Raw genomic sequence first — 8,259 nt, forward strand, 5'->3', positions numbered from 1 at the left:
CCTGACCTCATGATCCGCCAGCCTCAACCTCCCAAAGTGCTGGGATTACAGGCGTGAGCCACCGCGCCTGACCCCGTTTTGCCTTTAAGAGGAGATTTATGCACCCAAAGACTGCGTTGTCTTTACAGACACCTTTCTCTCACCTATATAGACTTAAGGGAGACCCCCTTACCCACTGATGGATCCTTTCTGAAAAATTCTGCTGGCTTCCATTGTGCAGCCTATGTGGTGGTCTCTGATGGGAACCACTGAATCAGGCCCCCAGCCACCTGCCCGATCTGCCCAACAAGCAGAATTAGCATCCCCTCACTTGGGCCTGCTTCTGGCCAGGGATGAAATGTCTAATATTTATACAGACAGCTTGTATGTCTTTGGAGTTGCCCGTGATTTTGGCATGCTCTAGAAACAAAGAGGGTTTTTTTACTTCCTCTGGACAACCTTTTAAGAACAAAGACTAGGCCGGGTGCAGTGGCTCACGCCTGTAGTACTAGCACTTTGGGAGGCTGAGGCAGGTAGATTACTTGAGGTCAGGAGTTCGAGACCAGCCTGACCAAGTTTAGGGGGCTTTCACCTGTGGAGACATGGTGAAGCCTCGTCTCTATAAAAAACACAAAAATTAGCCAGACGTGGCGGCACGCACCTGTAAGCCCAACTACGAGGGAGGCTGAGGCAGGAGAATCACTTGAGCCTGGGAGGTGGAGGTTGCGTTGAGCTGAGATCGCACCACTGCACTCCAGCCTGGGCAACAGAGTGAGACTCTGTCTCAGAAAAAAAACAAAAAGACTGTTTTGTTTCTCTTAGATGCCATTCAGGCTCATTGAGCCCTAACCGTTATCATCGTCCAGGGACGTTTCTCTGACAAGACAGAAGACAGCGAAGGCAACCTCCTAGTGGATGCCGCAGCTAAAGCTGCCACCCTGCAAGTGGCTCCTTGCCAAGTTACACGTATTCAACCCACTTCTCCTCCTCCTCCCCTTGCTCTTCTTCCTTGCTCTCCTCCCCATCTGAAGACCTTTGCAGACTCATTTTCACAAAAGACAGTCTTGGAGTCTGGAAGAGGGAAATGGATTAAACAAAATTGCACTTCCAATCCCCAGACAAAATTACAGGAAGGTCCAAATGGACATCCAGTCCTACCCAGCACCCTGCAAAGACAAACAACCTTTATATGTAATCTAATCCATTGGAATCCAGACAAAATGATTCAGCAGGGTAGACAGTGCTACTGTTGGTGACTCTCTCCAGCTCTTGCCCCTCAGCTAGATAAACTTTGCAATATCTACCCTCAGTATAACCCAGGTGAACTCCTGAGGCTCACTCCAGGACAATTTCCTCTCCCCTAGGGTCCCTTAACCATGTGACAACTTGATTTCATTTGGTTGCCACCATCCCACAGATTAAATTTTATTCTTCTAATGGTTGATGATGTATTTTCATTGAGGTAAGTCTTCCACCTGTAAACAAGCAACAGCCATGGTGGTGGCCGAAATGCTGCTTGAGAAAAACCATTCCTCTCTAAGGTGTTCCCACTGAATTCCACAGTGATAGAGGCACTCATTTTACCTGCCAAATACTAGAACAAATTTTTTAAATGTGCCCTTTTACAGCACTTTCACTGTGCCTACTCCCCCCAGTCCTCTGGGCTAATTGAACAATCTAATGGGATCATTGAAAACCAGCTGGCGAAAGTTACACAAACTTAACCTTTCCTGGCCTAAAGCTCTCCCATTAGCGTTACTGATTCTGCAGTCCACTCCCACCAGTAAATGTCAACTCTCCCCTTTTGAAATTGTTACTGGTTGGTCTGTGCACTTAGACCAGGAAATATTTTCTTCTGCCCAATTACAGGAGGGAACTTTAGGCTTATTGCCAGGGGCTTGTTAAAGCTGTAAAGATCAATCACTGCAGGTTGTAGAATCTTTTTACAGCTTCCCGGACAGGCCATAAACTCCAGTGTTACTACCTCCAGCTTGGTGATGACAAGTAGTAGAAGAGACATCAGTTAAAATACTTCCTCCAGCCTACTGGATGGGTGCTATTAATTAATCCTTGTGCTGCTAAGTTACAGAGACCTGACTCCTAGTAACACAGGTCTTATCTGAAAACAACCCCTGCTGAAACTTGGAAGTTGGTGCCGGTCTGTACACGAGACTTCAGTTAACTAAAGCCTATCTCTAGACCCAGAAAAAGGCAATAGTCCACATAAACTGCTTTTGTGAGACCCAGGGCCAGGACTGTATTCAAAGACACTGGGTCTCACTTAATAATTTGCCTCTATCTAAACTAATAGAATTTGTTCCATGCCTTTCTACTAGATAACTTCAATGTTTAGTTAGCTACCTGTGTGCTTCCTCTTCCTGTCTTTATCAGAACTGAGCAGGGCTTGTGACCCCCACTCCTGAGGACACCATTGTTCTGTTCCTGTAGTGAGGTATTCTCTTACTTAAGGTCAGTCCCTAAAGTTTGTCAGATAATCCCCTTGGATTTCTGTGGGATTTATGGTTTTTCCCTTGGTTCAGTTTTCTGAATTGTTAAATGGCTGTTCCCTCCGTTCCTTTTACTCTTATATACATACTGTCCCCTTTCCCCCTCTGTCTTATCTCAATGCAGAGAATGGCATGATAACACTTAGTTAAGCTGTCCCAAATGTTGCTAAAAGGAAACTTGTTGGATTGCTGGATTTGCCAACAATTTCCCTGATCCATTCATGATAGATATGTGCCATTGGTAATATCTGTCACTGACTTCTCAGATGTCCCTAATGTCACCACTTACCCAGACCAACCCCTTTCCCTGTTGACTTTCCAGGTCCAATTGCTTCAAAGCCCAGATATTGTCACCCCTTGTTTTGGTTTGTCCTGTGTTTTTATAATTGGAAACCCATTCTTTACCATGGGGCCTTCTTTGTTGTTGTTGTTCTTTGGCTTTTTTGTTTTTTGGTTTTTTTTTTGAGACTGAGTCTTGCTCTGTTACCCAGGCTGGAGTGCAGTAGTGAGATCTGAGCTCACGGTAACCTCCGCCTCCTGGGTTCAAGCAACTCTCCTGCCTCAGCATCCCAAGAGTTGGGATTACAGGCACCTGCCACCATGCCCGGCTAATTTTTGTATTTTTAATAGAGACTGGATTTCACCATGTTGGCCAGGCTGGTCTTAAACTCCTGACCTCAAGTGATCCACCTGCCTCGGCCTCCCGGAGTGCTGGGATTACGGGCGTGAGCACCTCACCCGGCCTACCAGGGGACCTTCTTGACCTAAGAACTACTGGATAGACAAGTGTCATCTACATCAGATAAATAAGGTTAAAAATATATCCCTACAGTGCCCACAATATTTACATTTAAAATAAGTGAGTGGATTCTGGAAAGCTTGCAAGAGAAATGGCCCATGGTTCAGTTTGGTGATGTCAGCGCTCCTCATGAATGCATCTGCTAATTAAGACACCCTCAGGAGTATCACTTGTGCCCCCCATTCAGGCTCTGTGTTTGTATGTGGCATAGGGTCTGAACCACCTGCACAGCTTTGGGCACACTGTTGCCTTGACAGCCTACAGTTAGAAGGTTCCTGCTTGCTGGGATATTTTGTAACCCCTATATCCTTCCACAAACTTACAGAAGGACCCCCTTTCTCTCCATTATTAAACTAAAAGGTCTGTATTGGCAGGGTATGAAGATGATACAGATCAAAGCATCCTGGGAATATTAATTCCAAGTGTTGGGATTTATGTCAATAAGGGTATTTGAAAAGTCTCTGCCACTATTAGTCAGATTGTTGCAGGATTTAGGGGGATGAGAGAGACCTCGGGCTGAAACAGGAGAATCTTTTGTTGAGTGCACTCAGGCCCAGCAGACTCATGTCCAAAGACTGAGCCCGGAACAAAGCCAGCACTTGACTTTTAATACACACTTCACAAAAGGAGGTGAGCTAGCTTGAAGCAAGCTTACAGTGGTGTGAAAGCAAGGGTACAGAGGCAGGACAAACTCAGGATTGCTCATGACCATTGCCAAGCAACCCAGACGTCCGTTATCTAGGTTTGCCTAGGCACGGGCTTATCCCATAACCTTCACTATGGTGCCCAGGCAGCTGTAGTTCAGGCCTACTCAGGCTTCTCATGACCTTTGTTATACTTCTTAGATATAACAAAATACTTGAAGTCACTAGTTACAGAGAACAAGAATCTATAAACTCATACCATAAAACAAAGGAAAATTTGTTTTTCTTCTCCCTATGTTGAGGGAGTGCTGGGAGAGTCTCCAGAGCACATTAGATAATATTAAGACTTTTCCTGGGTCTGGGATGTGTCTGCTGCTGCCTCTGGGACAAGTCAGCCTGATACAGGAAAACTTATTTCTCTCACTTTTAAATTTTATTTTTTTTAATTTCCCACCTCAAGATAGCTGCAGATGCTGCAAAAAGCCTTGTAGCTCAACAAAAATCCCCAAACTCCTTGGCTCAAGTAGTATTAGATAATAAAATTGCTATAGATTTTCTCCTAGCCAAACAAGGAGTTGTTTGGTCCGTACCTCTTGTTACGTAAGTACTTCAGGTGAAATAGAAACTCTTAGAAGCCAGGCACGGTGGTTCACGCCTGTAATCCCAGCACTTTGGGAGGCCGAGGCGGACGGATCATAAGGTCAGAAGATCAAGACCATCCTGGCTAACACAGTGAGACCCCGTCTCTACTAAAAGTACAAAAAATTAGCCAGGTGTGGTGACAGGCACCTGTAGTCTAAGCTACTCAGGAGGCTGAGGCAGGAGAATGGTGTGAACCCAGGAGGCGAAGCTTGCAGTGAGCCAAGATGGCGCCTCTGCACTCCAGCCTGGACAACAGAGTGAGACACCATCTCAAAAAAAAAAGACACTGTTAGAGAAAGACTATTCAAACAAGCTTAAATGGTTACAAGAGGTATGAACTGCTAATCCTCTCAACGATTTATTTAGTTGGCTTCCAACTGGCCTGGGAAATCCCTTTCAAGCTGCTGTCTAAGTGTCTGTCATATTCATAGTCTCCATCATACTTTCTTAACATTCAAATTACTTATGATAGGACTGCAAGAAGTCTCCGGTTAAAACCAGAATTATGATGGTTCAGTGCATAGAACTTACAGGCAAGTTAATTCTGTAGCCATTCCTTTTGGCTCTTGTATCTCTTTTACCTTATGGGTTAGTGAGTGCATGCCATCTCTCTATTCCTGCCTGATCTAGGATGTCCAATTGGCTATCCTAGGGAATGGGTGGATCTGAGACAGGTAGCCACACCACCCTGGCAATGACGTGGGACAAAATAAAAGATTTGGCTGTTGGTGCTGCCTGCAGCAGATCGTGGCTAAAATGGGGAAACATGAAATAAAAATAAAATTCTAAGCACCCCCCTGCCCCACTGACTGACTGAATGGATACCACCTTGGCCAAGGAGACCCCAGAAAAACTTTGAAAGCTAAGTTTTCCAGCCATGATGAGATGAGAGGTTGGTTACACCTCAGTACACCCCATTCCTCACTAACTGATACCAGACTTTGTTTGTAAGCGTTAAATAGATACCAGCCCTGGAACAGAAACAAGACTCACTCCTCTCCTGACTTCAGCCAACCACCTGACACCACAGCCAGACTCCCCTCCTTTTTTGTGCTTTTGACGTGACAACTGACCAGTTTCACTGCGCATTCCTTCCTGACAAATGACCAGCAGTCACAGACTAGTTCTGACTGGTTTACTCAGGCTGTGCACCTTTTGACATATAAAGCTTAATTTTACTGCGTTTTAATGTTAACTCTCCACCCCAAGAGAACATGGGGTTTGTGTAACACGTATGTTTGCTTATCATACATGCATGAGTCCACCTTTCATGAATATGCATAGCTCCTTCTATAACCTGTTAAATATGTACGTTAGCCAGCCCATTTAGTGTAAAACTCCTGTTCCCCACTTCTTCCCTTGAAATGGTTGCTTTTGTTCCCAGCCAAAGACTCTGCTTCCCAGCCTGCAGGTTGCACCTCAATATAAGAAATAAAGTTCTTCCCTAATGGATAGATCTCATGATTTTAAGTCAACACCCTACAGAAAGTCCTATCTCCCGGCTTTGTGTGTTTGCTGAATAGTAGTGTCATTGAGCTTGTTCTCTAATCCCCTGTATTTGCTATAAACTCAGGGTTATATCTAAAGACTAGCAATATCTAAAAAAAACAAATTATGCCCTATTTGCTGTCCCTTTGTATCCCTAGATCATAGGTGACAGTGATGTGACACGATTCAGTGAGCCCAAACACTGAGGCTTCAACTTAAGAGTTGTCGTTTTCTCCTGGTTACAAACAGTGCCATTTTCTACTCTCACTTTGTTTTGAAAACTAAAAGTCAATATTTGAAGAACTCTTAAATAATAAAGTAGGTGCTGCTTTTCAAGCCAGCTATTTGAAGAAAGTTAATGAAAAAGAAACATTACTGATCTCTGTAGGTGACATGCTACCGAATGTATGAATCCTTCACTTTTCTCCCCTAATCGGAAGTAGTAGTTTTCTACTTTGCCTTGTTTTTCTTCCTGTCATTCCCTCCCACCCATATCTCTTGCTTTCTTAACTTTTCAAGCTACTTACTATCTTTAGCTAGATCTGGCTAGACATTGGTTTTCATACAGTATTTGTCTACTTTGTTTGAGTTTACGTGCCAATAGGCATACGTCTAATAGAGACTTTTAATTTTTTTTTTTTTTTGAGACAGAGTCTTGCTCTGTCACCCAGGCTGGAGTGCAGTGACGCAATCTTGGCTCACTGCAACCTCCGCCTCCTGGGTTCACGCCATTCTGCCTCAGTCTCCCGAGTAGCTGGGACTACAGGCGCTTGCCACTACGCCCGGCTAATTTTTTGTATTCTTTAGTAGACACGGGTTTTCGCTGTGTTAACTAGAATGGTCTCGATCTCCTGACCTCATAATCTGCCCACCTCAGCCTCCTGAAGTGCTGGGATTACAGGCGTGGGCTACCGCCCCAGCCAGAGACTTTTAATTTAAAATATACTATTGTTAACTTCAAATAACCAAAAAGGTCAGAATCTAGTTTACAGAGTTTATTCAAGCACAACAGTTGAGGACTGCAGTGCAGGACACACTTCCAAGTTGCCTTGGGGACTGCTCCAGAGAACAAAAGAGAGGCTCAAGTTTTTAAAGGACAAATCAAAAGGGCGGGGGGGGGGGGGGGGGGGGCGCGGTTACAAAAATTGTTAATCAGGGATTCTCATTGGTTTACAGAAATAACATTGGTTAGTGATTGGCTATGTATTGTTGAACTATAGGGTGTATGGCATTTTAGGGCCACTTGGCGTCAGTCTAGAGCCCACATAGCAATTGGCTTCAAGAAGTAATTACTCAGCTCAAAGGGGAGTGAGCATGGACTGCTGTGAACATTTTAAATGCCTTTCGGGGCCTGATAATTTAAAGGTGCTTGCATTTCTCAGATATAAGGTTTTTGTTCTCACTATCCCTTAACATAGATAAGAACATTTTGAACAAGTTAAATAGGATTTTGAGTGGCTTTATTTTCGTGATTACATCATGAGTCTTAATGTTCAAAACATATTGACTCACATTTGGCTATTTGATAATGCATTCTTGGATCGGGAGCCTTAACCACTTAAGGTGATATGGCAGTATGGCTAAAGCTGATTCAAATTCCATTTGTTGTTGGCATGTTACAGTGTTTGTAATAACACTGTTCCCAATAATTACATGTTAATAGGAGTTTTAATTTGCAAAATGCTTTCATATTCGTGTTTGGACTTGAGCCACATTTTGTTGCTGGAAGGAAAAAGTTTATGTCCATCCTACTAGTGAGAAAACTGAGGCTCAGAAAGACTCACTTATTTGTTGTGGGTGAGCTGTGACTATCTGGGCCAGCAGTGTGAGGCTACAAGAATTTATCAAGACTGGCCGGGCGCAGTGCCTCATGCCTGTAATCCCAGCATTTTGGGAGGCCAAGGTGGGGGGAGCTCCTGAGGTCAGGAGTTCAAGACCAGCCTGTCCAACATGGTGAAACCCCATCTCTACTAAAAATACAAAAAATTAGCTGGGTGTGGTGGTGGGCGCCTGTAATCCCAGCTACTTGGGAGGCTGAGACAGGAGAATTGCGTGAACCCGGGAGGCGGAGGTTGCAGTGAGCCGAGATTGTGCCACTGCACTGTAGCCTGGGCAACAGAGTGAGACTCTGTCTCAGAAAAAAAACAAAAAGACTGTTTTGTTTCTCTTAGATGCCATTCAGGCTCATTGAGCCCTAACC

At 44.4% G+C, this 8,259-nt stretch overlaps 2 protein-coding genes across 2 annotated transcripts in view; one reads left to right on the forward strand and one right to left on the reverse strand.

Annotated features, from left to right (window-relative positions):
• Nucleotides 1-3,181, reverse strand: part of NDUFB9 (NADH dehydrogenase (ubiquinone) 1 beta subcomplex, 9, 22kDa) — a 20,045-nt gene extending 16,864 nt beyond the window's left edge. Inside the window, exon 1 of the mRNA XM_011949265.1 lies at nucleotides 3,177-3,181. The gene's annotated coding sequence lies outside the window, so the exon portion shown is untranslated. The remainder of the gene's footprint in view (nucleotides 1-3,176) is intronic.
• Nucleotides 1-8,259, forward strand: part of TATDN1 (TatD DNase domain containing 1) — a 48,378-nt gene that overhangs the window by 5,699 nt on the left and 34,420 nt on the right. The gene's annotated exons all lie outside the window — the stretch shown is intronic.

This window comes from Colobus angolensis, unplaced genomic scaffold (assembly GCF_000951035.1).
Source record: "Colobus angolensis palliatus isolate OR3802 unplaced genomic scaffold, Cang.pa_1.0 Scaffold295, whole genome shotgun sequence".
Taxonomy (NCBI): Eukaryota; Metazoa; Chordata; class Mammalia; order Primates; family Cercopithecidae; genus Colobus; species Colobus angolensis.